The sequence below is a fragment of the Cherax quadricarinatus genome, chromosome 17, assembly GCF_038502225.1.
Source record: "Cherax quadricarinatus isolate ZL_2023a chromosome 17, ASM3850222v1, whole genome shotgun sequence".
Lineage (NCBI taxonomy): Eukaryota > Metazoa > Arthropoda > Malacostraca > Decapoda > Parastacidae > Cherax > Cherax quadricarinatus.
This window is the reverse complement of record NC_091308.1, coordinates 46,589,115-46,613,161: the sequence shown is the minus strand read 5'-3', so window position 1 is coordinate 46,613,161 and position 24,047 is coordinate 46,589,115. Positions and strand designations below refer to the sequence as shown.

General features: G+C 45.5%; 1 protein-coding gene across 1 annotated transcript in view; it reads right to left on the bottom strand.

Annotated features, from left to right (window-relative positions):
• LOC138852841 (uncharacterized) overlaps nucleotides 1–24,047 on the bottom strand; it is a gene marked incomplete at its 3' end in the record, with an annotated part of 1,165,962 nt that overhangs the window by 200,359 nt on the left and 941,556 nt on the right.

Here is a 24,047-nt window from a genome sequence, read left to right as displayed (position 1 = left end):
AAACCACGGGCGGGGTATAGTATGGTTTGTTGGCAATCGTGTCAATACGATTGCGTGAGTCATGATGACGGCTTTGAGGGGACTTGAGCTAGAGTTCGTCACGGCCACGCTAGCGGGAGATTCGTCTGTAAAGACTTGCATTTTTGGTCACAGTGGTGCCTATGCATCACAGCACCGTATCATCCTTTGCGGATGATACTAGGATCTGCATGAGGCTGTCATCTGCTGAGGACGCGGTTAACCTCCAAGAAGATATAAACAAAGTTTTCCAGTGGGCAACGGTAAACAATATGGTGTTCAATGAGGACAAATTCCAACTACTCCGTTATGGAAAACTGGAGGAGATAATAACTAGAACAGAGTATACTACTGACTCCGGCCATACAGTAGAGCGGAAAAATAATGTAAGGGACCTGGGAGTAGTAATGTCTGAGGATCTCACTTTCAAGGATCACAACAGTGCCACGATCGCACGTGCAAAAAAAAGATAGGATGGATAATGAGAACGTTCAAAACGAGAGATGCCAAGCCAATGATGATCCTTTTCAAATCACTTGTTCTCTCTTGGCTGGAATACTGCTGTACATTAATATCTCCATTCAAAGCAGGTGAAATCGCAGATCTAGAGAGTGTACAGAGATCCTTTACTGCACGTATAAGTTCTGTCAAGCACCTTAACTACTGGGAACGCTTGGAAGCACTTGACTTGTACTAGTTGGAACGCAGGAGGGAGAGATATATCATAATCTACACTTGGAAAATCTTGGAAGGAATGGTCCCAAATCTGCACACAGAAATCACTCCCTACGAAAGTAAAAGACTGGGCAGGCGATGCAAGGTGCTCCCGATTAAAAGTAGGGGCGCCATTGGTACACTAAGGGAAAACACCATAAGTGTCCGGGGCCCAAGACTGTTCAACAGCCTCCCATCAAGCATTAGGAGAATTGCCAATAAACCCCTGGCTGCCTTCAAGAGAGAGCTGGACAGATACCTAAAGTCAGTGCCGGATCAGCCGGGCTGTGGCTCGTACGTTGGACTGCGTGCGGCCAGCAGTAACAGCCTAGTTGATCAGGCCCTGATCCATCGGGAGGCCTGGTCATGGACCGGGCCGCGGGGGCGTTGATCCCCGGAATAACCTCCAGGTAACCTTATTGTGTATAAATATACTTAGTTGGATAAATCTTATTGTAGCCAGCTGGCCCAGTGGAGTTTGATGACTCTCTGACCACGGGTTCTATCCCCACCCGTGGTATGGTTTGTTTGCAATCGTGTCATTACGATTTCGTGAGTCAGTTCACTGGTTTTCCGTCTCTTTCACTTCAGTAAAACCCAGTGAAAATCAGTGTTGCCATAACCACAATTAAAGATAAAGCTGGATGAGACCCCTGTAAGCAAGTACTGGAGTTCTTCTACCCTTGTACCGAACCTGAGGCCAGATTTATATTCCTGACTGCCTGCTCCACCAGACTGTTACTGCTCGTGGTCTGGACGCCTACATAAACATCACGACCTAGATGTTAAGGTACATCAACGAGGCAAAAGCAAAATTTCCTCTCGATATCTTCTGCCTTGGTTTGGGAAAAATTTCTGATATCTTCTAGCAATAAAACGAAGAATCTAACCCTATACTGGCACTGTTTTCTCTAATGGTACCTATGGTGTTCTTGCTTTCTCAGTATTTCTCGCTACAATAAGCTTATTAAGTCAATGTTCAGAATGGTGTTCATAACCTCAGGTAACCCTCATCTCAGAGAGTACAATTCATGTACTCAGAGGTGTTCCAAGTGGTTTATATATTTTGCTGACTATGTGAGCAGTAAAGTTGTCTGTAAATTGTTCAGGTATAATAACTCGCTTGTCCTGAAAGGAGCTGTGAGCACAGAACAATATTCCAGATGTGAGAGACCAACTGATTGGAACAGTACGATTACAGGCATGAATTCCCCTGCCTAAACAGCATTCATCTACAGCCTGAGCTTGCTACCATCTGCAGCTCATAAGACTGCCATCCCCACGAGCCCTTTTAGGGCGGGGTAGATGGTAAACCAGAGGCCTAGCTTCTCCCTACGAGCCCCGTGAGGGCGGGGAATGTGGCTAGGCCTGGGGACAGTTGGTCCCAAAGATGAGGAGGTACTGTACCTCCTCCCATGGGAGACTTAAGTCTCGAGACACTCCCCAGATAGGGAGCCAAGGCCGGGTCACCACTACTTGGAAAAGACCCGGGTCGGGAGAGTACCGGCGAATAAAAAAAAAAAAAAAAAAAAAAAAAGCATTCATCTTGTGTTCCGCAACTGTACGCTTTCTAATATTAAATTTTATAAGCCTTGTACATGTTTCTTTCGCTGTTTCAGTCTGTGTTCTTTATCCTGTGCTCGTTTTAATTTCTTCATTTTTCCAAATGTAAACAGTTGGAACGTGTCTCTGTTCACACTCACCTATTTTTTTTTTACCAATTTGAAGACAATTGATATCTGTAGTGTTTCTGGTTTCTTCTACTAAGTCCATTTTCTTACTAGTTTTGTTACCGCCAGAGTTGTTGTCAGAGTCCGTCTCGCGTTATAAACAGTAAAGGAACCAGGAACGTGATTAGGGGACAACACACTTTCTGTTCAGTTTGACACAAATCTTGACATCCATCTCCTTATTTTTCCCTGTTATGTCGAGCATATTCATTTTACGTGCTATTCAAGTTCACATCTGCCATATACGTTTTGCAAAAACTATGTATCACGTAGACTTGATTTGTCCTTTATTGGGTGTGTCGGCCAAAATCGTGTAAAAGTCGTGAGAGAGTAAATTTTCCCCGTTCCGAACCCACTTCGGCGGCGCAGCGCAGGTTCTGCCTTGCGATCAACAAGTCGCACGAGTTTACATCAGTGAAAGAAAAGATACAACAGATAAACGGTGTAGTGGAAAAAGAAAATTGAAATGAAAAATAACTGTAGAAACAGCAAGAAATGAAGAGGAAGTTTCTGACTGACTGTCTCTGTATGTCTGTCCCTTCTCTCTCTCTCTTCGTATTCCCTCCCTCCCTCCTCCTCCCAGCACTCACTACTTGTGTATTCTCCCATCTCTCTCACCACTGCTGACTGGACAATTGCTGCTAACACTGATGATGGAGGGAGAAGGGAGGATAGATGAGGGGAGGAGAGAGAGGGAAGGAGGGAGAAGGGACGAGAGAGAGGAAAGAGGGAGGAAAGGAAGCATCTCTCTCTCTCTCGTTACCCCTTGCCTTCCTTCTCTCTCCCCTCTCCTCCATTCCCTCTTCCATCTTCTTCCACCCATCAATCATCCTCCCCCTGCCTCCCCTCGTCCCCAGTAAGGTTTTCTGGACTCCTGATTACCCCAGTGAGTCGTGCTGCCCTCACGATAACGTCTTCTCTTATACGTACACCTACATCAACACATGCACACACACCTACATCAACACATGGACACACACCTACAACACATGCACACACACCTACATCAACACATGCACACACACCTACATCAACACATGCACACACACCTACATCAACACACATGTACATACACCAACATCAACACACATGCACACACACCTACATCAACACACATGTACATACACCAACATCAACACACATGCACACACACCTACATCAACACACATGTACATACACCAACATCAACACACATGCACACACACCTACATCAACACACATGTACGTACACCTACATCAACACACATGCACACACACCTACGTCAACACATGCACACACACCTACATCAACACACATGCACACACACCTACATCAACACACATGCACACACACCTACATCAACACACATGTACATACACCTACATCAACACACATCTACATACACCTACATCAACACACATGTACATACACCTACATCAACACACATGCACACACACCTACATCAACACACATGTACATACACCTACATCAACACACATGTACATACACCTACATCAACACACATCTACATACACCTACATCAACACACATGCACACACACCTACATCAACACACATGCACACACACCTACATCAACACACATGTACATACACCAACATCAACACACATGTACATACACCTACATCAACACACATGTACACACACCTACATCAACACACATGTACACACACCTACATCAACACACATGCACACACACGTACATCAACACACATGCACATACACCTACATCAACACACATGTACGTACACCTACATCAACACACATGCACATACACCTACATCAACACACATGTACACACACCTACATCAACACACATGTACACACACCTACATCAACACACATGTACATACACCTACATCAACACACATGTACATACACCTACATCAACACACATGTACATACACCTACATCAACACACATGTACGTACACCTACATCAACACACATGCACATACACCTACATCAACACACATGCACACACACCTACATCAACACACATGCACACACACCTACATCAACACACATGCACACACACCTACATCAACACACATGCACACACACCTACATCAACACACATGCACACACACCTACATCAACACACATGTACATACACCTACATCAACACACATGCACACACACCTACATCAACACACATGTACGTACACCTACATCAACACACATGTACATACACCTACATCAACACACATCTACATACACCTACATCAACACACATGTACATACACCTACATCAACACACATGTACACACACCTACATCAACACACATGTACACACACCTACATCAACACACATGTACATACACCAACATCAACACACATGTACATACACCTACATCAACACACATGTACACACACCTACATCAACACACATGTACGTACACCTACATCAACACACATGCACACACACCTACATCAACACACATGTACGTACACCTACATCAACACACATGCACACACACCTACATCAACACACATGTACGTACACCTACATCAACACACATGTACACACACCTACATCAACACACATGTACACACACCTACATCAACACATGCACACACACCTACATCAACACACATGCACACACACCTACATCAACACACATGCACACACACCTACATCAACACACATGTACGTACACCTACATCAACACACATGCACACACACCTACATCAACACACTTGTACATACATCTACATCAACACACATGTACACACACCTACATCAACACACATCTACATACACCTACATCAACACACATGTACATACACCTACATCAACACACATCTACATACACCTACATCAACACACATGTACATACACCTACATCAACACACATGTACATACACCTACATCAACACACATGTACGTACACCTAATCAACACACATCTACATACACCTACATCAACACACATGTACGTACACCTAATCAACACACATCTACATACACCTACATCAACACGCATGTTAGAAAATACAATCCCCACTTTTCTATTTTTCTCATATTTATTAACCTTATTTTCTAGGCTATCACTCCATGATCGCATCTGTCAAATTTCTTCGTTAAGCCTTCGTAGATTACATCTGCATTTTATTTTATACCAAAATATCCTCAGTTTTGCCATAACGATTCAGTAGTTGTGACAGGCGTGATCTGCCGCCTCGAAATTCACGTCGACTAAGTTATGCAGCTGTTTCTTTTCCAAAAAAATAAACTTTCTAATTTGTCATCTCCCAGCCCATTCTAAGACTTCTATGATGCCTCATGTATTAGTGTAACGCCTCTGTATTTTTTTTTTGGGGGGGGGCAGAGCTCTGTGATTTACTTGGTACAGATAAGTTATATCTGCACTTTTCTGAAGCCTTTGGGATTTCCAGCGAGTTCTGAATGCTCGGATTAGTGGTATTTTGCACTAACTAAATAATAAGTATCGTAAATCAAGCCTTGGTACCGCATGGGGGAAGGGGTATGGTTTCTATTGACGTCTCGGTTTCAAGGGGATTTCTGTTCATATCAACTTAATGATTTGTAGGGTGGGCAGAAGTAAAGAAAAACTATCTGGATTCTCAATTTCCTTGTCGTTTAGTGGATTTATAAACACTTGTTCATAAGAACCTCTTGTGAGTAGTGGACCATTGCTAGCTGTGAATGTTGCCTTAATTTTTGCTTGTGTGTAGAAATATTTATGACTTCTTGCAATTTCCAAGATGGCTTTTTGTTCCCTTTGTGTTTCTTCCGTATCGTATGACTGTATTAATTTCTGTTCCATACGAGTATTCTCTCAGTGTTGATTATCTTTCCTGCGGTATGATACATGTTGGTTTTTAAGAAATTCAATGACACTTTTAGTACTTCTGTATATTCGTCTATCTTCTCTGACAGTATTTGATCTGACATGTTTTTCGGTGGAACGTATTTTATATAATCCTTGTAAGCTTCTGTGTTCAGCTTTTTTCTCTGCACTGGTGTTAATTGAACATCTAGGCGAGTACAAATAGGAAGCGCGTCTGTCTGGCGCTCACCAGACGGAGGATCGAGCCTCCAACACGTCTTGCGCTGAATGACTCACTTGGGTTTAGCGCTTAACATGGATTAATTCAATTTATTTTAATTGGTGTTAATTGAGGATGCTCAGGACTATGTCTCAGGAAATGTCTGATAGCTCTCAATGTTTTCCCAGTTGATTCACTGATTGCTGAAGATAAATTTACTGTACATCCCATCATGCTGGTTAATTTGTAGACTCTGTGCACTTGGACTCACAGCAACTGCACAATCTAGGACACCATGGGTTTAGGGCAGGTCGCTCCTGCCTTTCACAACTGCTAGATCACTACGATGCAGTCCTGGATACATCGACAGACTAATTTAATTCAGCCAAAGAGTTCGACAAGTGCGACCATGGTGTGATAGCGCATAAAATGCGTACTCAACCCACTTCTATTTCTCATTCTTGTATCCTTCATTAATAAACACATAAATCACAGCATCCTAGTATCGTTTGCTGATAACACCAATGAGAGTGGCGTCCGTCGAAGACACAGGCGAATATAAATCAAGTTTTTCAGTGGACCTCAACGATACAATTTTAACGAGGGCAAGTTTCAGCTGCTTCACTATTTACGAATGGAGGAAATAAAGACTATAACGGAGTACAGGACAAATTTAAATCATTCAGTAGAGCAAAAGTCCCATGTGCGAGACTTAAGAGTAATGATGTGCGAAGATCACACCTTCAAGGATCACAACAATGTTATCATTCCTAGAGCAAGGAAAATGATAGGCTGGATAGCTAGAACTTTCAAGACAATGATAATACAATAGGATAGAATACTGCTGTATACTAACGGCCACCATCAAGGCAGGCGAGACTGATGAGCCAGAAAATGTACAATTTTCGCTGCTAGTAAACACTCAGTCAAGCACTTGAATTACTGGTAGTACTTAAAGTCTCTGCAACTGTTTTCCTTGGAATGTAGGCGATAAAGGTACATAATCTACACGTCGGAAATTCTGGTTCCAAATCTGTATACTGAAATCACGTTGTATGGCAAAAAGAGATTTGGCAGAGAGTGCCAAATGCCTCCACTAAAAAGCAATGACGTGACGAGCACACTAAGAGAGAATTCCATAAGTGTCAAAGGTCCCCGATTCTTCAACTCCCTCCCTCCGTGAACAAGGGGAATTACCAATAAACGTCAAATCAGCGCCTGACCAGAGGGGCTGTGGTTTGTTTGCTGGACTGAGTGCGACCTGCGGTAACAGTCTCTTTGATCGTGCCTTGATTCTTCAAAAGGCGTGGTCTGGGACCGGGTCTCAGGGGTGTTGCCCCTGGAAGCGTCCTTCAGGCATCTTTCAGGTATCACGTGATTAGAGTATATTGTATCTGAGACTTAATTTTCTGTCCAGTTTCACGTCGTTCGTGATGATCACGTGTAGTGAACGTTCGTTTCCATCAGACTCTGCTGTCTGTTGGTTCAAAGTTAATTTTTCAGTCCCAATTGCTCTCTGTCATGCGCTTGTTGGTCTAATATATTTCCAGGTACAATTCCTGGTACAGTTCTTTTGTTTACCATCTTCCAGTAAACATCTGGAAAGAAGAAAACTCCAGAGATGATACTATTTCGTGTACAATTTTGAAGACTTGAATTCCTTTGCCGACACTGATTTATATCAAACGATAATTACCAGATTCTTGTTCTCACCTTTAATGCCTTCATCTTCTTTTGTATTGTTTGATGACTCCAACAGTTCTATGCGCAAACACGAGTCCCTGACACAGACTCCTACTCATCACTGTACCTAAATTAATCTCCCACAACATTGTAATTTTTTCCCCTGTCTCTCTGCCCGAAGCATTTTTTGATAGTGTTGTTGTGAATGTTTAGGTTATTGCATCTGCTTTTGTGAGGAACTCCTCGTATAATTTGTCTTTCTTAAACAACGAATGTTTGCAAAAGGATTAAGGATGATTTGTCATTTAGGATGCCGGGAATTTGCTTGGAAATTACGCAAATAATCGCACATAGGAGAGACGAGGAGCTTACGACGTTACGCTTCGACTTGGACCATTTGTGTATTGTTCCAGTCATGGTACAGTTTTTTTTTTTTTTGGGGGGGGGAGTAGTTACCTTTATATCAATATAGCTCCTGTTGTACCGCAGGCGCTATACGGCATATATACCGTATATACCCTACGGTATATATATACCGTTGAACCCTACGGTATATATACCGTAGGGTTCAACCTGGTCTGTGAAAAACTTGTGCACTGTATTCCATGACTCGATGTTCCCCATGGTCATTCGCTGTTCGTCCTTTTTCTTCCTTTGTATCACCTCTCTCTCTCTCTCTCTCTCTCCCTCTCTCTCTCCCTCTCTCTCCCTCCCTCTCTCTCTCCCTCTCTCTCTCTCCCTCTCTCTCTCCCTTTCTGCCTAAAATACATTCCTTACTATATATTCAGTTTGTTGATTCCTTCAGTTTTTTTTTTTTTTTTACACAGGGTTTGACAAGGTTAAGGATCCCTAGCTTTATTGACAAGCTAAGAGCTGTTACCTACATCAACTCATTTGAAAGCATTTTTATTGTTATGAAACATACAAGTAGGGAACAGGATGAAGTTGGAGCCATCTGTGGGTCAGCATTTTCATTTGATGAACTGTTGTGTTCTTTTAACATGGAATTTTGACAAACTCAGGTCGAAGTATATTTTAGTACCAAGTGGTGATTTACACATCACATTGTAAAATACCTAATATTTAATTTTTTTTACCCCAGAACTACACTGTCCTCTCCGTAACACAACGCTTTCCGGTATGTACATGTTTACATCCTCTTCCACATTTGCAATTCCCCGACAAAGTTCCCACAAATTTCACCACATTTATCGAATTCTGTGGCAGTTGTGGTTTTGTTTACTATTCATCCTTCTAAGTTTTACTGAATATATCTGAATTACTAATTTGTTTGATGAGGTGATCTGCACATGTATTTATGTTCTATCATTATATTTGAAATGCTTAACAATTCGCAAACACGAGAAATTATTTACAAATATTATCCACAACAGGAATCGAAGCAGAGTTTGTAGGTTTGAGTCCTGCTATGGAAGCAGAGGTAATGTTATATATATATATATATATATATATATATATATATATATATATATATATATATATATATATATATATATATATATATATATATATATATATGCAAAACAACCACTCTGAAAGAATAGAGAAATTCCAAGCGCTTTCGTGACTACTCACATTATCAAGGAATAATGTGAGAAGTCACGAAAGCGCTTGGAATTTCTCTATTCTTTCACAGTGGTTGTTTTGCATATTCTGAAATCACCTGTTTACTGTGATCTTATTGCATATATATATATATATATATATATATATATATATATATATATATATATATATATATATATATATATATATATATATATATATATATATATATATATATATATATATAAAACAAGTGATGTAAGATGCAAAACCACGGAGGGGGGGGAGTTGAAAGATAGCTCTAGGTCTTTTGTGTTGCAATAAACACATCATCAGGAGCTTGCAATGTTTCATGAAAGAGGATAAAATCCGAGCAAACACGTTCAGAGTGAGTGTTTTTGCTCTATAGAATGAGGAAGGAGGGCAACAGAAAGAGCCCCGGGGTGCCACTTATATCAGTGCCTGGAAGGTTGACTATGTTTTAAGGCATTATAAGACCGCCATCCCACAAACACTGACACTATCGTGGCAGCATAACAAACATAACAATTAGTGGCACGATAATCATCAAGAATTTCGTTAATTTTTAAATGATGTTAAAGGCTTAATATTTTAAATATTGATATCTGGCAACCGTCTGTGTATTTTCCATACTTTAGAAAACGGTTCACGGAGACTTATACAAAGGGAAACTCATTTAAAGGGGAGAGATATGTAGTTGACCCACAGGTACAATGGCCATAGTTAGACCATATTTTTATCTCACAAGGTTCTTAGGCAGACTGTGGTCTATCAGAACCAACCCTATCCCTCTGTGTGCTACATTTAAAATAAAACGCATTTGTATACGAATCCTGTTTTAGGGTATGGACTATAGCCCCATTATGAACGAATCTAATTTGAATAAGCCGCCGCTATTATTTTATAATGTAAGCTTATTATGCTTTATGATGGCTGAGTCTGCAATGTTTCGTCCAAGCCAAGTAGAACAAGGGACAATGACTTTAGCTTCTGGACAATTTGCCATGCTATTGCAGACTATTGTGACTAAAACTGGTAGTGGAATCTTGAGCAGTCTGTATCGAATATTTGTGTTGTGATGTCCTGATATCTAGAGATTTGCCAGTCTGTCCCACAAAAGCTGATTCTATTGCAACAAATTTTATACACACCTCCGACACAATTTTGTGGAGAATTCTTTATCGGAATGCTTTTAACAGTACGAGCACTCTTAAAAACTACTTGTATGTTAAATCTTTTATGAGCATTCGGCAGGACATAAATTCTCCATGTACGGGAGAATCAGCACATTTTTTATCTGAGGTGTTATCGTAGGTTCAATCCTAAGATAAGTTTTCTAGCTGCCAGCAACGCTGATTCCACAAAATCTCTAGGGTACAGCAGTTTCGTAGCAATATCAAATATTTTCCCAATTTCTTCATCTAGAAATTCCGGGCTATATACTCAGTAAGTTCTAACAAACTTGGTGAGAAAGACACTCCTTTTTACTCTGGTCTCATGGTTGGAATAGTGGATATATAAGCACACATTAGCGGTCTTCCTATATACTGCAAACTTAAAGTTTGTATCAACACATCTAGGAAACGGAGTTTAGAATCCACTTCTTTCTCCACAGTGAATTTAATAGACAGAAGCAAAGCATTAAGACTCGGTAAGAATGTAACCAGAGCCATAATATTCGGCCACAAATACAAGATGGCATCCACATATCTGAACCATCTAGCTTTACGGGGAAGGATATTTTTCAACAGCCTCATCTCACCTTACTTTATTTTAGCAAAAACGCTCACTCGGAACGTGTTTGCTTGATATGTTGATTGCAACATGAAAGGCCTAGAGCTATCTTTCAACTCCCCCCGTGGATATTTTGGATCTTGAATCGCTTGTTTGCAGTCCTGATATAAAAGTAGAGATAATGTTTATATACATATATACATTACATAATATATATATATATATATATATATATATATATATATATATATATATATATATATATATATATACAAGGAATTCGCGAGGACATGCGAAATATACACAAACACTGATCTCTGGCTGAAGGAGACTCGAACCTACGAACCTTAGGACAAGGTACGCAGTGCTTTACCAATCTACCCACACTGGACAATACCTTGGCGTGTAGCATGAGCTACACGTTTGATCCAAGGCAGCCAGCTTTCAGGGAGAAGGCTTACAGCTTTTCATCTCATCCCCTGCATGCATCAGCCTTACTAGAGATTTGAACAATACAATTGTATGAAAGCAGAAACCCACCACACCCTAGTATGAAAGCAGAAACCCACCACACCCTAGTATGAAAGCAGAAACCCACCACACCCTAGTATGAAAGCAGAAACCCACCACACCCTAGTATGAAAGCAGAAACCCACCACACCCTAGTATGAAAGCTGAGGCCCACCACACCCTAGTATGAAAGCAGAAACCCACCACACCCTAGTATGAAAGCTGAGGCCCACCACACCCTAGTATGAAAGCAGAAACCCACCACACCCTAGTATGAAAGCTGAGGCCCACCACACCCTAGTATGAAAGCAGAAACCCACCACACCCTAGTATGAAAGCAGAAACCCACCACACCCTAGTATGAAAGCTGAGGCCCACCACACCCTAGTATGAAAGCTGAGGCCCACCACACCCTAGTATGAAAGCAGAAACCCACCACACCCTAGTATGAAAGCAGAGTCCCACCACACCCTAGTATGAAAGGAGAAACCCACCACACCCTGGTATGAAAGCTGAGGCCCACCACACCCTAGTATGAAAGCAGAAACCCACCACACCCTAGTATGAAAGCAGAAACCCACCACACCCTAGTATGAAAGCAGAAACCCACCACACCCTAGTATGAAAGCAGAAACCCACCACACCCTAGTATGAAAGCAGAAACCCACCACACCCTAGTATGAAAGCAGAAACCCACCACACCCTAGAATGAAAGAAGAAAAGCACCACACCCTAGAATGAAAGAAGAAAAGCACCACACCCTAGAATGAAAGAAGAAACCCACCACACCCTAGAATGAAAGAAGAAAAGCACCACACCCTAGAATGAAAGAAGAAACCCACCACACCCTAGAATGAAAGCAGAAACCCACCACACCCTAGAATGAAAGAAGGAACCCACCACACCCTAGAATGAAAGAAGAAACCCACCACACCCTAGAATGAAAGAAGGAACCCACCACACCCTAGTATGAAAGAAGGAACCCACCACACCCTAGAATGAAAGAAGGAACCCACCACACCCTAGTATGAAAGAAGGAACCCACCACACCCTAGAATGAAAGAAGGAACCCACCACACCCTAGTATGAAAGAAGGAACCCACCACACCCTAGAATGAAAGAAGGAACCCACCACACCCTAGTATGAAAGAAGGAACCCACCACACCCTAGTATGAAAGAAGGAACCCACCACACCCTAGAATGAAAGAAGGAACCCACCACACCCTAGTATGAAAGAAGGAACCCACCACACCCTAGAATGAAAGAAGGAACCCACCACACCCTAGTATGAAAGAAGGAACCCACCACACCCTAGTATGAAAGAAGGAACCCACCAAACCCTAGAATGAAAGAAGGAACCCACCACACCCTAGTATGAAAGAAGGAACCCACCACACCCTAGTATGAAAGAAGGAACCCACCACACCCTAGTATGAAAGAAGGAACCCACCACACCCTAGCATCCAGAAATATACCTCCCTCTATTTTAGTTTCTAATTAAAAAGTGCTTCCTAACGCAGTGTGACCTTACCGTGGTGGTGGTGGAGTCCACCGAGGCAGGGTGACCTTACTGTGGTGGTGGTTGAGTCCACCGAGGCAGGTTGACCTTACTGTGGTGGTGGTGTTTGAGTCCACCGAGGCAGTGTGACCTTACTGTGGTGGTGGTTGAGTCCACCGAGGCAGGTTGACCTTACTGTGGTGGTGGTGTTTGAGTCCACCGAGGCAGTGTGACCTTACTGTGGTGGTGGTGGTTGAGTCCACCGAGGCAGGTTGACCTTACTGTGGTGGTGGTGGTTGAGTCCACCGAGGCAGTGTGACCTTACTGTGGTGGTGGTGTTTGAGTCCACCGAGGCAGTGTGACCTTACTGTGGTGGTGGTTGAGTCCACCGAGGCAGGTTGACCTTACTGTGGTGGTGGTGTTTGAGTCCACCGAGGCAGTGTGACCTTACTGTGGTGGTGGTTGAGTCCACCGAGGCAGGTTGACCTTACTGTGGTGGTGGTGTTTGAGTCCACCGAGGCAGTGTGACCTTACTGTGGTGGTGGTTGAGTCCACCGAGGCAGGTTGACCTTACTGTGGTGGTGGTGTTTGAATCCACCGAGGCAGTGTGACCTTACTGTGGTGGTGGTGGTTGAGTCCACCGAGGCAGAGTGACCTTACTGTGGTGGTGGTGTTTGAGTCCACCGAGGCAGTGTGACCTTACTGTGGTGGTGGTTGAGTCCACCGAGGCAGGTTGACCTTACTGTGGTGGTGGTGTTTGAGTCCACCGAGGCAGTGTGACCTTACTGTGGTGGTGGTGGTTGAGTCCACCGAGGCAGGGTGACCTTACTGTGGTGGTGGTGGAGTCCACAGAGGAAGTGTGACCTTACTGTGGTGGTGGTGGTGGAGTCCACAGAGGCAGTGTGACCTTACTGTGGTGGTGGTGGTTGAGTCCACCGAGGCAGTGTGACCTTACTGTGGTGGTGGTGGTTGAGTCCACCGAGGCAGTGTGACCTTACTGTGGTGGTGGAGTCCACAGAGGCAGTGTGACCTTACTGTGGTGGTGGTGGTTGAGTCCACCGAGGCAGTGTGACCTTACTGTGGTGGTGGTGGTTGAGTCCACCGAGGCAGTGTGACCTTACTGTGGTGGTGAGTCCACCGAGGCAGGGTGACCTTACTGTGGTGGTGGTGGTTGAGTCCACCGAGGCAGTGTGACCTTACTGTGGTGGTGAGTCCACCGACGCAGGGTGACCTTACTGTGGTGGTGGAGTCCACCGAGGCAGTGTGACCTTACTGTGGTGGTGGTGGTTGAGTCCACCGAGGCAGTGTGACCTTACTGTGGTGGTGGTGGTTGAGTCCACCGAGGCAGTGTGACCTTAATGTGGTGGTGGAGTCCACCGAGGCAGGGTGACCTTACTGTGGTGGTGGTGGTTGAGTCCACCGAGGCAGTGTAACCTTACTGTGGTGGTGGTGGTTGAGTCCACCGAGGCAGGGTGACCTTACTGTGGTGGTGGTGGAGTCCACAGAGGCAGTGTGACCTTACTGTGGTGGTGGTGGTGGTGGTGGTGGTTGAGTCCGCCGAGGCAGTGTGACCTTACTGTGGTGGTGGTGGTTGAGTCCACCGAGGCAGGGTGACCTTACTGTGGTGGTGGTGGAGTCCACAGAGGCAGTGTGACCTTATTGTGGTGGTGGTGGTGGTTGAGTCCACAGAGGCAGTGCAACCTTACTGTGGTGGTGGTGGTTGAGTCCACCGAGGCAGGGTGACCTTACTGTGGTGGTGGAGTCCACAGAGGCAGTGTGACCTTACTGTGGTGGTGGTGGTGGAGTCCACAGAGGCAGTGTGACCTTACTGTGGTGGTGGTGGTGGTGGAGTCCACAGAGGCAGTGTGACCTTACTGTGGTGGTGGTGGTGGTTGAGTCCACCGAGGCAGGGTGACCTTACTGTGGTGGTGGTGGTTGAGTCCACCGAGGCAGTGTGACCTTACTGTGGTGTTGAGTCCACCGAGGCAGTGTGACCTTACTGTGGTGGTGGTGGAGTCCACCGAGGCATTGTGACCTTACTGTGGTGGTGGTGGAGTCCACCGAGGTAGTGTGACCTTACTGTGGTGGTGATGGTTGAGTCCACCGAGGCAGTGTGACCTTACTGTGGTGGTAGTGGTTGAGTCCACCGAGGCAGGTTGACCTTACTGTGGTGGTGGTGTTTGAGTCCACCGAGGCAGTGTGACCTTACTGTGGTGGTGGTGGTTGAGTCCACCGAGGCAGGGTGACCTTACTGTGGTGGTGGTGGTGGAGTCCACAGAGGCAGTGTGACCTTACTGTGGTGGTGGTGGTTGAGTCCACCGAGGCAGTGTGACCTTACTGTGGTGGTGGTGGTTGAGTCCACCGAGGCAGTGTGACCTTACTGTGGTGGTGGAGTCCACAGAGGCAGTGTGACCTTACTGTGGTGGTGGTGGTTGAGTCCACCGAGGCAGTGTGACCTTACTGTGGTGGTGGTGGTTGAGTCCACCGAGGCAGTGTGACCTTACTGTGGTGGTGGTGTTTGAATCCACCGAGGCAGGGTGACCTTACTGTGGTGGTGGTGGTTGAGTCCACAGAGGCAGTGTGACCTTACTGTGGTGGTGAGTCCACCGAGGCAGGGTGACCTTACTGTGGTGGTGGTGGTTGAGTCCACCGAGGCAGTGTGACCTTACTGTGGTGGTGAGTCCACCGACGCAGGGTGACCTTACTGTGGTGGTGGAGTCCACCGAGGCAGTGTGACCTTACTGTGGTGGTGGTGGTTGAGTCCACCGAGGCAGTGTGACCTTACTGTGGTGGTGGTGGTTGAGTCCACCGAGGCAGTGTGACCTTACTGTGGTGGTGGTGGAGTCCACCGAGGCAGGGTGACCTTACTGTGGTGGTGGTGGTTGAGTCCACCGAGGCAGTGTAACCTTACTGTGGTGGTGGTGGTTGAGTCCACCGAGGCAGGGTGACCTTACTGTGGTGGTGGTGGAGTCCACAGAGGCAGTGTGACCTTACTGTGGTGGTGGTGGTGGTGGTGGTGGTGGTTGAGTCCACCGAGGCAGTGTGACCTTACTGTGGTGGTGGTGGTTGAGTCCACCGAGGCAGGGTGACCTTACTGTGGTGGTGGTGGAGTCCACAGAGGCAGTGTGACCTTATTGTGGTGGTGGTGGTGGAGTCCACAGAGGCAGTGCAACCTTACTGTGGTGGTGGTGGTTGAGTCCACCGAGGCAGGGTGACCTTACTGTGGTGGTGGAGTCCACAGAGGCAGTGTGACCTTACTGTGGTGGTGGTGGTGGAGTCCACAGAGGCAGTGTGACCTTACTGTGGTGGTGGTGGTGGTGGAGTCCACAGAGGCAGTGTGACCTTACTGTGGTGGTGGTGGTGGTTGAGTCCACCGAGGCAGGGTGACCTTACTGTGGTGGTGGTGGTTGAGTCCACCGAGGCAGTGTGACCTTACTGTGGTGTTGAGTCCACCGAGGCAGTGTGACCTTACTGTGGTGGTGGTGGAGTCCACCGAGGCAGTGTGACCTTACTGTGGTGGTGGTGGAGTCCACCGAGGTAGTGTGACCTTACTGTGGTGGTGATGGTTGAGTCCACCGAGGCAGTGTGACCTTACTGTGGTGGTAGTGGTTGAGTCCACCGAGGCAGTGTGACCTTACTGTGGTGGTGGTGGAGTCCACCGAGGCAGGGTGACCTTACTGAGGTGGTGGTGGTTGAGTCCACCGAGGCAGGGTGACCTTACTGTGGTGGTGGTGGTGGTTGAGTCCACCGAGGCAGGTTGACCTTACTGTGGTGGTGGTGGTTGAGTCCACCGAGGCAGGTTGACCTTACTGTGGTGGTGGTGGTTGAGTATACCGAGGCAGGGTGACGTTACTGTGGTGGTGGTGGTTGAGTCCACCGAGGCGGGTTGACCTTACTGTGGTGGTGGTGGTTGAGTCCACCGAGGCAGGGTGACGTTACTGTGGTGGTGGTGGTTGAGTCCACCGAGGCAGGTTGACCTTACTGTGGTGGTGGTGGAGTCCACCGAGGCAGGGTGACGTTACTGTGGTGGTGGTGGTTGAGTCCACCGAGGCAGGGTGACGTTACTGTGGTGGTGGTGGTTGAGTCCACCAAGGCAGGGTGACCTTACTGTGGTGGTGGTGGTTGAGTCCACCGAGGCAGGGTGACCTTACTGTGGTGGTGGTGGTTGAGTCCACCGAGGCAGGTTGACCTTACTGTGGTGTTGGTGGTTGAGTCCACCGAGGCAGGGTGACGTTACTGTGGTGGTGGTGGAGTCCACCGAGGCAGGGTGACGTTACTGTGATGGTGGTGGTTGAGTCCACCGAGGCAGGGTGACCTTACTGTGGTGGTGGTGGTTGAGTCCACCGAGGCAGGGTGACCTTACTGTGGTGGTGGTGGTGGAGTCCACCGAGGCAGGTTGACCTTACTGTGGTGGTGGTTGAGTCCACCGAGGCAGGGTGACCTTACTGTGGTGGTGGTGGTGGAGTCCACCGAGGCAGGGTGACCTTACTGTGGTGGTGGTGGAGTCCACCGAGGCAGGGTGACCTTACTGTGGTGGTGGTGGTGGAGTCCACCGAGGCAGGTTGACCTTACTGTGGTGGTGGTGGTTGAGTCCACCGAGGCAGGGTGACCTTACTGTGGTGGTGGTGGTGGAGTCCACCGAGGCAGGGTGACCTTACTGTGGTGGTGGTGGTTGAGTCCACCGAGGCAGGGTGACCTTACTGTGGTGGTGGTGGAGTCCACCGAGGCAGGGTGACCTTACTGTGGTGGTGGTGGTTGAGTCCACCGAGGCAGGGTGACCTTACTGTGGTAGCCAGGGTTTCAGCCGCCTGAGGGACTCTCTTACGGGCCTAAATAATGTGAAGATTTTTTTCCCTTTTGTCATAAGTTCGCCCTGACTGACGCCACTGACGTGGAACTATACTGAGTTAAACAACTGTACAGATATTTAGTCATCATAGCAGCAAATAGGTGTTAATAGCTGTTACTTAACATAGATGAAAATTAATTCTGATTGCGCCAAGTTAAGCACCCTTCAAGGGAGGGTCCTTAATGTCAGTGAGGGGAGGCTCTTGATACAAGGAATTGAATCTCTCCTTCCTTTCATGGGATCAATCCTAATGATTGATTGCTAGGTGTTTAGCTCTTCTCCTTAAATATAATAATCACAATCATCTCCTGGGAGATTCCGAAGAGAAATTGCAAAGGTTGGTGGAGGAATCTGGGAGAGTACGTAAAAGAAGGAACATAGAAAAGAATAAGGTGATGAGGGTAAAAAAAATCTAGGCAATGAGAGATTGGATATCAGATTGGAGGGAGGGAATATGCAGAAAGTAAATGTTCTCAGATATCTGGGAGTGGACTTGTCAACGGACGGGTCAATGAAAGATGAGAACCATCGAACTGACGATGTAAAAAAGGTGGGTGGAACACCGGGGCATCTGTGGAGACAAAAGCATTATCCATGGATGGGTGTGAAACATGGGTTTTAAATGTCATTGCGAGGAAGAGACTGAGGGTAATGAAGACGCCATGTTTAAGGAAAACGTGTGGTGCGATATTATTCAGATAATTTGGAGCTTGGAGATTAGAAGGTGCAGTGTTACCAAAAATATTATTCAGGGGTGGAGTAGGGGTTGTTGAGGTTGTTTGCACAGTTAGAGAGGATGATACGAAATAAGATGACTAGATCATATAAATCTGGGATGGAGAAGAGTGGTAAAAGCCGCCCCAGTAAAAAGGAGCAGGGTAAGGGTGGTTTTGTGTGCTTGGTGCCTGGACTTCCAACAGGCCTGCATGTGCTAGAAGTGAGTAGAGGCAAGTGTTTTTTATGAATCGGCGTACTGTTGGGATTCGGCGAACCTAGTTAGCATACTATAAAGTGCTGATGTAAGTAACATTCAAAAGGCGTGATGTACAATCAAGAAAAACCTTAACTTGTGGATCTAATGTGAACATTACACAATCTGCAGAATCCCAACGACCAACTCTCCCAACAACATTTATATTTTCATCACTCTTGTAGGAAGTGCAGCATAGGGCCAGAGAGGTGGCTTATATGCTGCACTTCCTACAAGAGTGATGGACTGAACACACCGATTCCAGGTTGAGGAACTAATTACCTCAAACTTCAACATTTATATTTCAAACAAAGTCAACACAAGACTCCCAGAGCAAGTATAATGTCCGCCACACGGTCAGCAAATTAAGATCCACATGGAAGGAATGTGATGCACCAGAGAACATACTGAATCCTCCGGAATCCCAGTTCTCTCAAAAACTAGAAGATACTTTATTAAATAATACTGTGGTTATACTAGTGCCACTGGTGGGTGAGCTGTTTCAATAACACAGAAAAATAATGTGTGAGCTGGCAACACACAGCGTCAACCCTCATTATAATTTGAAGGGAAGAAAGAAAAAATGTTGCTTTCATACACTTAAGGTCATTTTAAAGGTCTGTTTTCACACATAATTAACCGTTAATATGAATGATGTTTAGTTCCAGGTATCAGAGACTTAAAAACAGACACTCAATACAACTGTGGAAATTTCCAGACCTCAGTATCACTCACTGGAGTGATAGATATGGAAAAATGTAAAATAAAATGATAAGCAGGGAAGCCATAGGCACAATAAAAGAATACTGTGTCAACATCCGTGGATCCAGACACTTAAACCTGCTACCAGGAGATACAAAAATATAGTCAGGACAGGAGTAAAAGTTTTCATGACAAAACTGGACCAATATCCACCCGAATCGACAAATCACACAGAGTGATAACTATGTAAGCCACCATCAGCAACATCTTGTGTGGAGAATTTTTCTCAAAACCCCGGTGAGTGACGCCCCCTGGGTAAAGTGACGCCCCCTGGGTAAAGTGACGCCTCCTGGGTAAAGTGACGCCCCTTGTAAAGGGGTTAGGATCTCTTACTCATTCCTACGTCTGGAGATGAAGACTGAATGTACAACAAACAGCAGCTCAGCTTCATTGCGTCCATTACTAAGCAAGACTGCAAATTTACCGTAGATCAGATGCACATGTACTTTACGGTGTCATGAAACTACTTCCCTCCTTACGAGTCTCTCTGCTTGATTGTACACTGATGTGTTTGTCTGTGGCAACTGCTGTTTCACCAGACTATTAAAAATGGAGATAATTTGCCTCGAACTTGATAATACAGTTAGATGCACTATTTCCTCCAGCCCAATTCTAGAGGTCAATTTAACAGTAATCTTTGACTGTAGTTCGTTGCAAATACTGGAATCAAACATCGTAAGCCATATGTCAGCAGAACCTTCATTGAAGGGAGAGTGCGGAGGCTGGTGGGGCAGATTGCAAAAAAATTCTCGGCAGGGTAATATGTGAGAATCGGTGGTGTCCAGAGTGGACACTCGTGCCACCTTTCGTTGAAATGTAGTAACATTTTGTAGCCAGTTTCGAGTGAGTTTCCCATGTCTGGCACTGACAGTCTCTAGGAAGAACTCTCCTCTGTGCACTAATACCAGACAACCTTCCTGCCGTGAATTATTCTAGACTAATAAGATATACCTCATGGGATGTGTGACAAGCAGACAACAGGAGATGTGGCCAAGAGTGTCATAAATCTTCAGTCGAGTCAACTATTTTAGTGTTATTATTCACGTAGGTACACTACAAATATCCCTGGTAAGTTTTCATCAAGCCTCTCTTTTCCTTAGGTTTTGGGAGTGTTATGATAAGACATGCCAAATCAACACCATAATTAGCAGACAATTGCCCATAACCAGGTAATATTTTGACCACGACCTTGCATGTGTCAAACATGAAACAGTGTAGTTTTTAGGCATGTACTAATCCCATACACATACCTTTCATGCAGCCCTGGTGGATACTTAGACCCTGCTACCAAGGTGGAACCATCAAGAAGGGAAGGCTGCATCAAAAGATGAGTACAATCAATTTGTGGTTCCTCGTATTATAAAAAATTTTATATACTCATTTTACCCAAATTCCCACACAATGTATGAGATGGGCAGCCAGGTGGGCAGGGGTGAGACAGGTGCACAGGGCTGTAGACCACACCTTCACCACCTCCAGCAGGATACAACACAACATGGTGCCTGACCCATCCGGTTCAAAGGACCAATGTCTGCAAACTTGGGTAAGATGAGTACATAAAAAAATTATACAAGGAACAACAAAAAGATTGTACTCGTCTTTTGATACTGATGGCTCAGAACCACTTGCAGCCTCCCCTGAGGGTTCCATCTTTGTAGTGCCATCTAAGTACCCACCAAGGCTGTGTGAATGGTAAGTACATGGGATTAGTACATGCCTAAAGACTACATGTGCTACTGTTTCAGGTTTGACACATGCAAGGCCATGACTGAAGTATTACCCGGGTGTGGGTAATCGCCGGCTGATTACGGCATTGATTTGCCATGTCTTATCATAACACTCCCTAAACTTTTTCTGAAGCTGAACAGTGAAAAGAGAGGGCTGACAAAGACTTCCCAGGGGTGTTTGTAGTGTACCCACATGAATAATAATGTTGAAATTGTTGACTTGATTAAAAAGAGGTGAGACACTTTTGGCCACGTCTTCTGTCGTCTGCTTGTCACGTCCCCTGAGGTATATCTTACTGGACCATAACAATTTGTAACAATTCACTGCAGGAATTGAAACACACTCGAAACAGGCTATGAAATGTTTCTATTTTTCAACACACGTTGGCCCGGGTGTCCAGTCTGGATACCACGCCGAGACTGTACTGCAATCTGCCCGACCAGCCTCCACACTCTCCCTGCAAAGGAGGTTCGTTTGACATATGGTTTACAATGTTCGATGCCAGTACTTGCAACGGACTGTTTCCTTGACTTATAGAACTGGGCTGGAGGGAATAATGCCTCTAACTGTATTATCAAGTTCGACGCAAATTATCTCTAATTTTTAATAGTCTGGGGAAACAACAGTTTCCCATAGACAAACACAAGAGTGTACAATCGAGCAGAGACTCTTGTAAGGAGGGAAGTTATCTCATGATGCCGTAGAGTACATATGCATATGATCTATGATCAATTTGCAATCTTGCTTAGTAATGGACATGTGAAGTGGAGCTGTCGTTTTTTTTTATTCGCCGGTATTCTCCCGGCCAGGGTCTTTTCCAAGTAGTGGTGACCCGACCTTGGCTCCCTATCTGGGGAGTATCTCGAGACCTAAGTCTCCCATGGGAGAAGGTACAAGTACCCTCTCATCTTTGGGACCAAGTGTCCCCAGGCCTAGCCACAGTCTCCGCCCTCAGGGGCTCGCAGGAAGAAGCTAGGCCTCTGGTCGGCCATCTGCCCCGCCCCAAAGGGGCTCGTGGAGATGGCAGTCTTGTGAGCTGCAGGTGGGAGCAAGCTCAGGCTCTATGTCGTTTGTTGTACATTCAATCTTCATCTAGAGCTGTCGGAATGAGTAAGAGATCATAGCCCTTTTGCAGGGGGCATCCGCCCCAGGGAACATCCCTTACCCCAGGGGAGCGTCACTTTCCCCAGGAAGCATCACTCGCTGGGGTTTGAAGAAAAAATTCTCCACACCTTGGTTAAACTGGCAACCAACAAGAAAGACTGGCCCTGGGCCGGTCTGTGAGGATAGATAAAACATTATAACTGGACACAGGTATAAATATCGAAGGAATATTAGAACGTGAATCGTGCTCTGTGATACCAGATCCTTCCATGCAGGATGACATTGACTTTTCTCTGTTAAGATATATTCTTCTTAGAAAGTTGGAAGAGCAAAGATATAATTCATAAGGAAAGGGCTTTGGGAACCTTACCAAGAATGTATTCTTGATTGTGTGCAGCAACGCACGCGTAAGGCGAGTGACGACGCAGCACAAGAATGGAACCAAGAGTGAAGTAAGAACATAAAGAAACAGGAGAGAGTTCTGAGGCTTCCAGCAAACTGGTGCCGGATACTGAATCCAGGAGCTAAGAGGAAACACCAAAGCAGTTACATCTTACCACACTAAAAGAATGTAGACAACACATAGTGGAGGAAGGTTGGAAATTATTGGTGAACAGAACAACGAGACACAGACGGAAGCTTCACACACAAGCACAGAGATGTGCCACAGAGACGTCCCAAAGAACTTAAGTGCAATGGTAGTGAAGGAGTGGAGCGAGGCAGGAGAGCAGGCAGTGGACGCGAACATCAAAGAGGGCTTTGAAAGCAGTTATGATAGAGCCCTGGGGACTAGGAGCCTTCGCCACCACTCATGAGCAGGAGAAGAGGCGGACCCAGGAGCTGGATTTCAACTCTGTAGCCACGTCTACATTCACAAGAGTTGACAAGACCTTCGTTGGATCAGACAGTCGCACTGCCGACTGTACCAAAGTAAAGACACAGCTTGAAGATATAGCTCTGAGCCTCATTAATGATGAAGCTCGATGAGAGCTTTATCATTATGAACTCTGCTAGAGCTTTATCAGTCATAAAGCTCTGTTAGAGTTTTAACAGTGATGAAGCTTTAACAAGAGTGCAACGATGCTCCATGAAAACCTTGTTCTGCAACTTACGACTTGACTCAAAAATACATCGTATTCCCCTCACCCC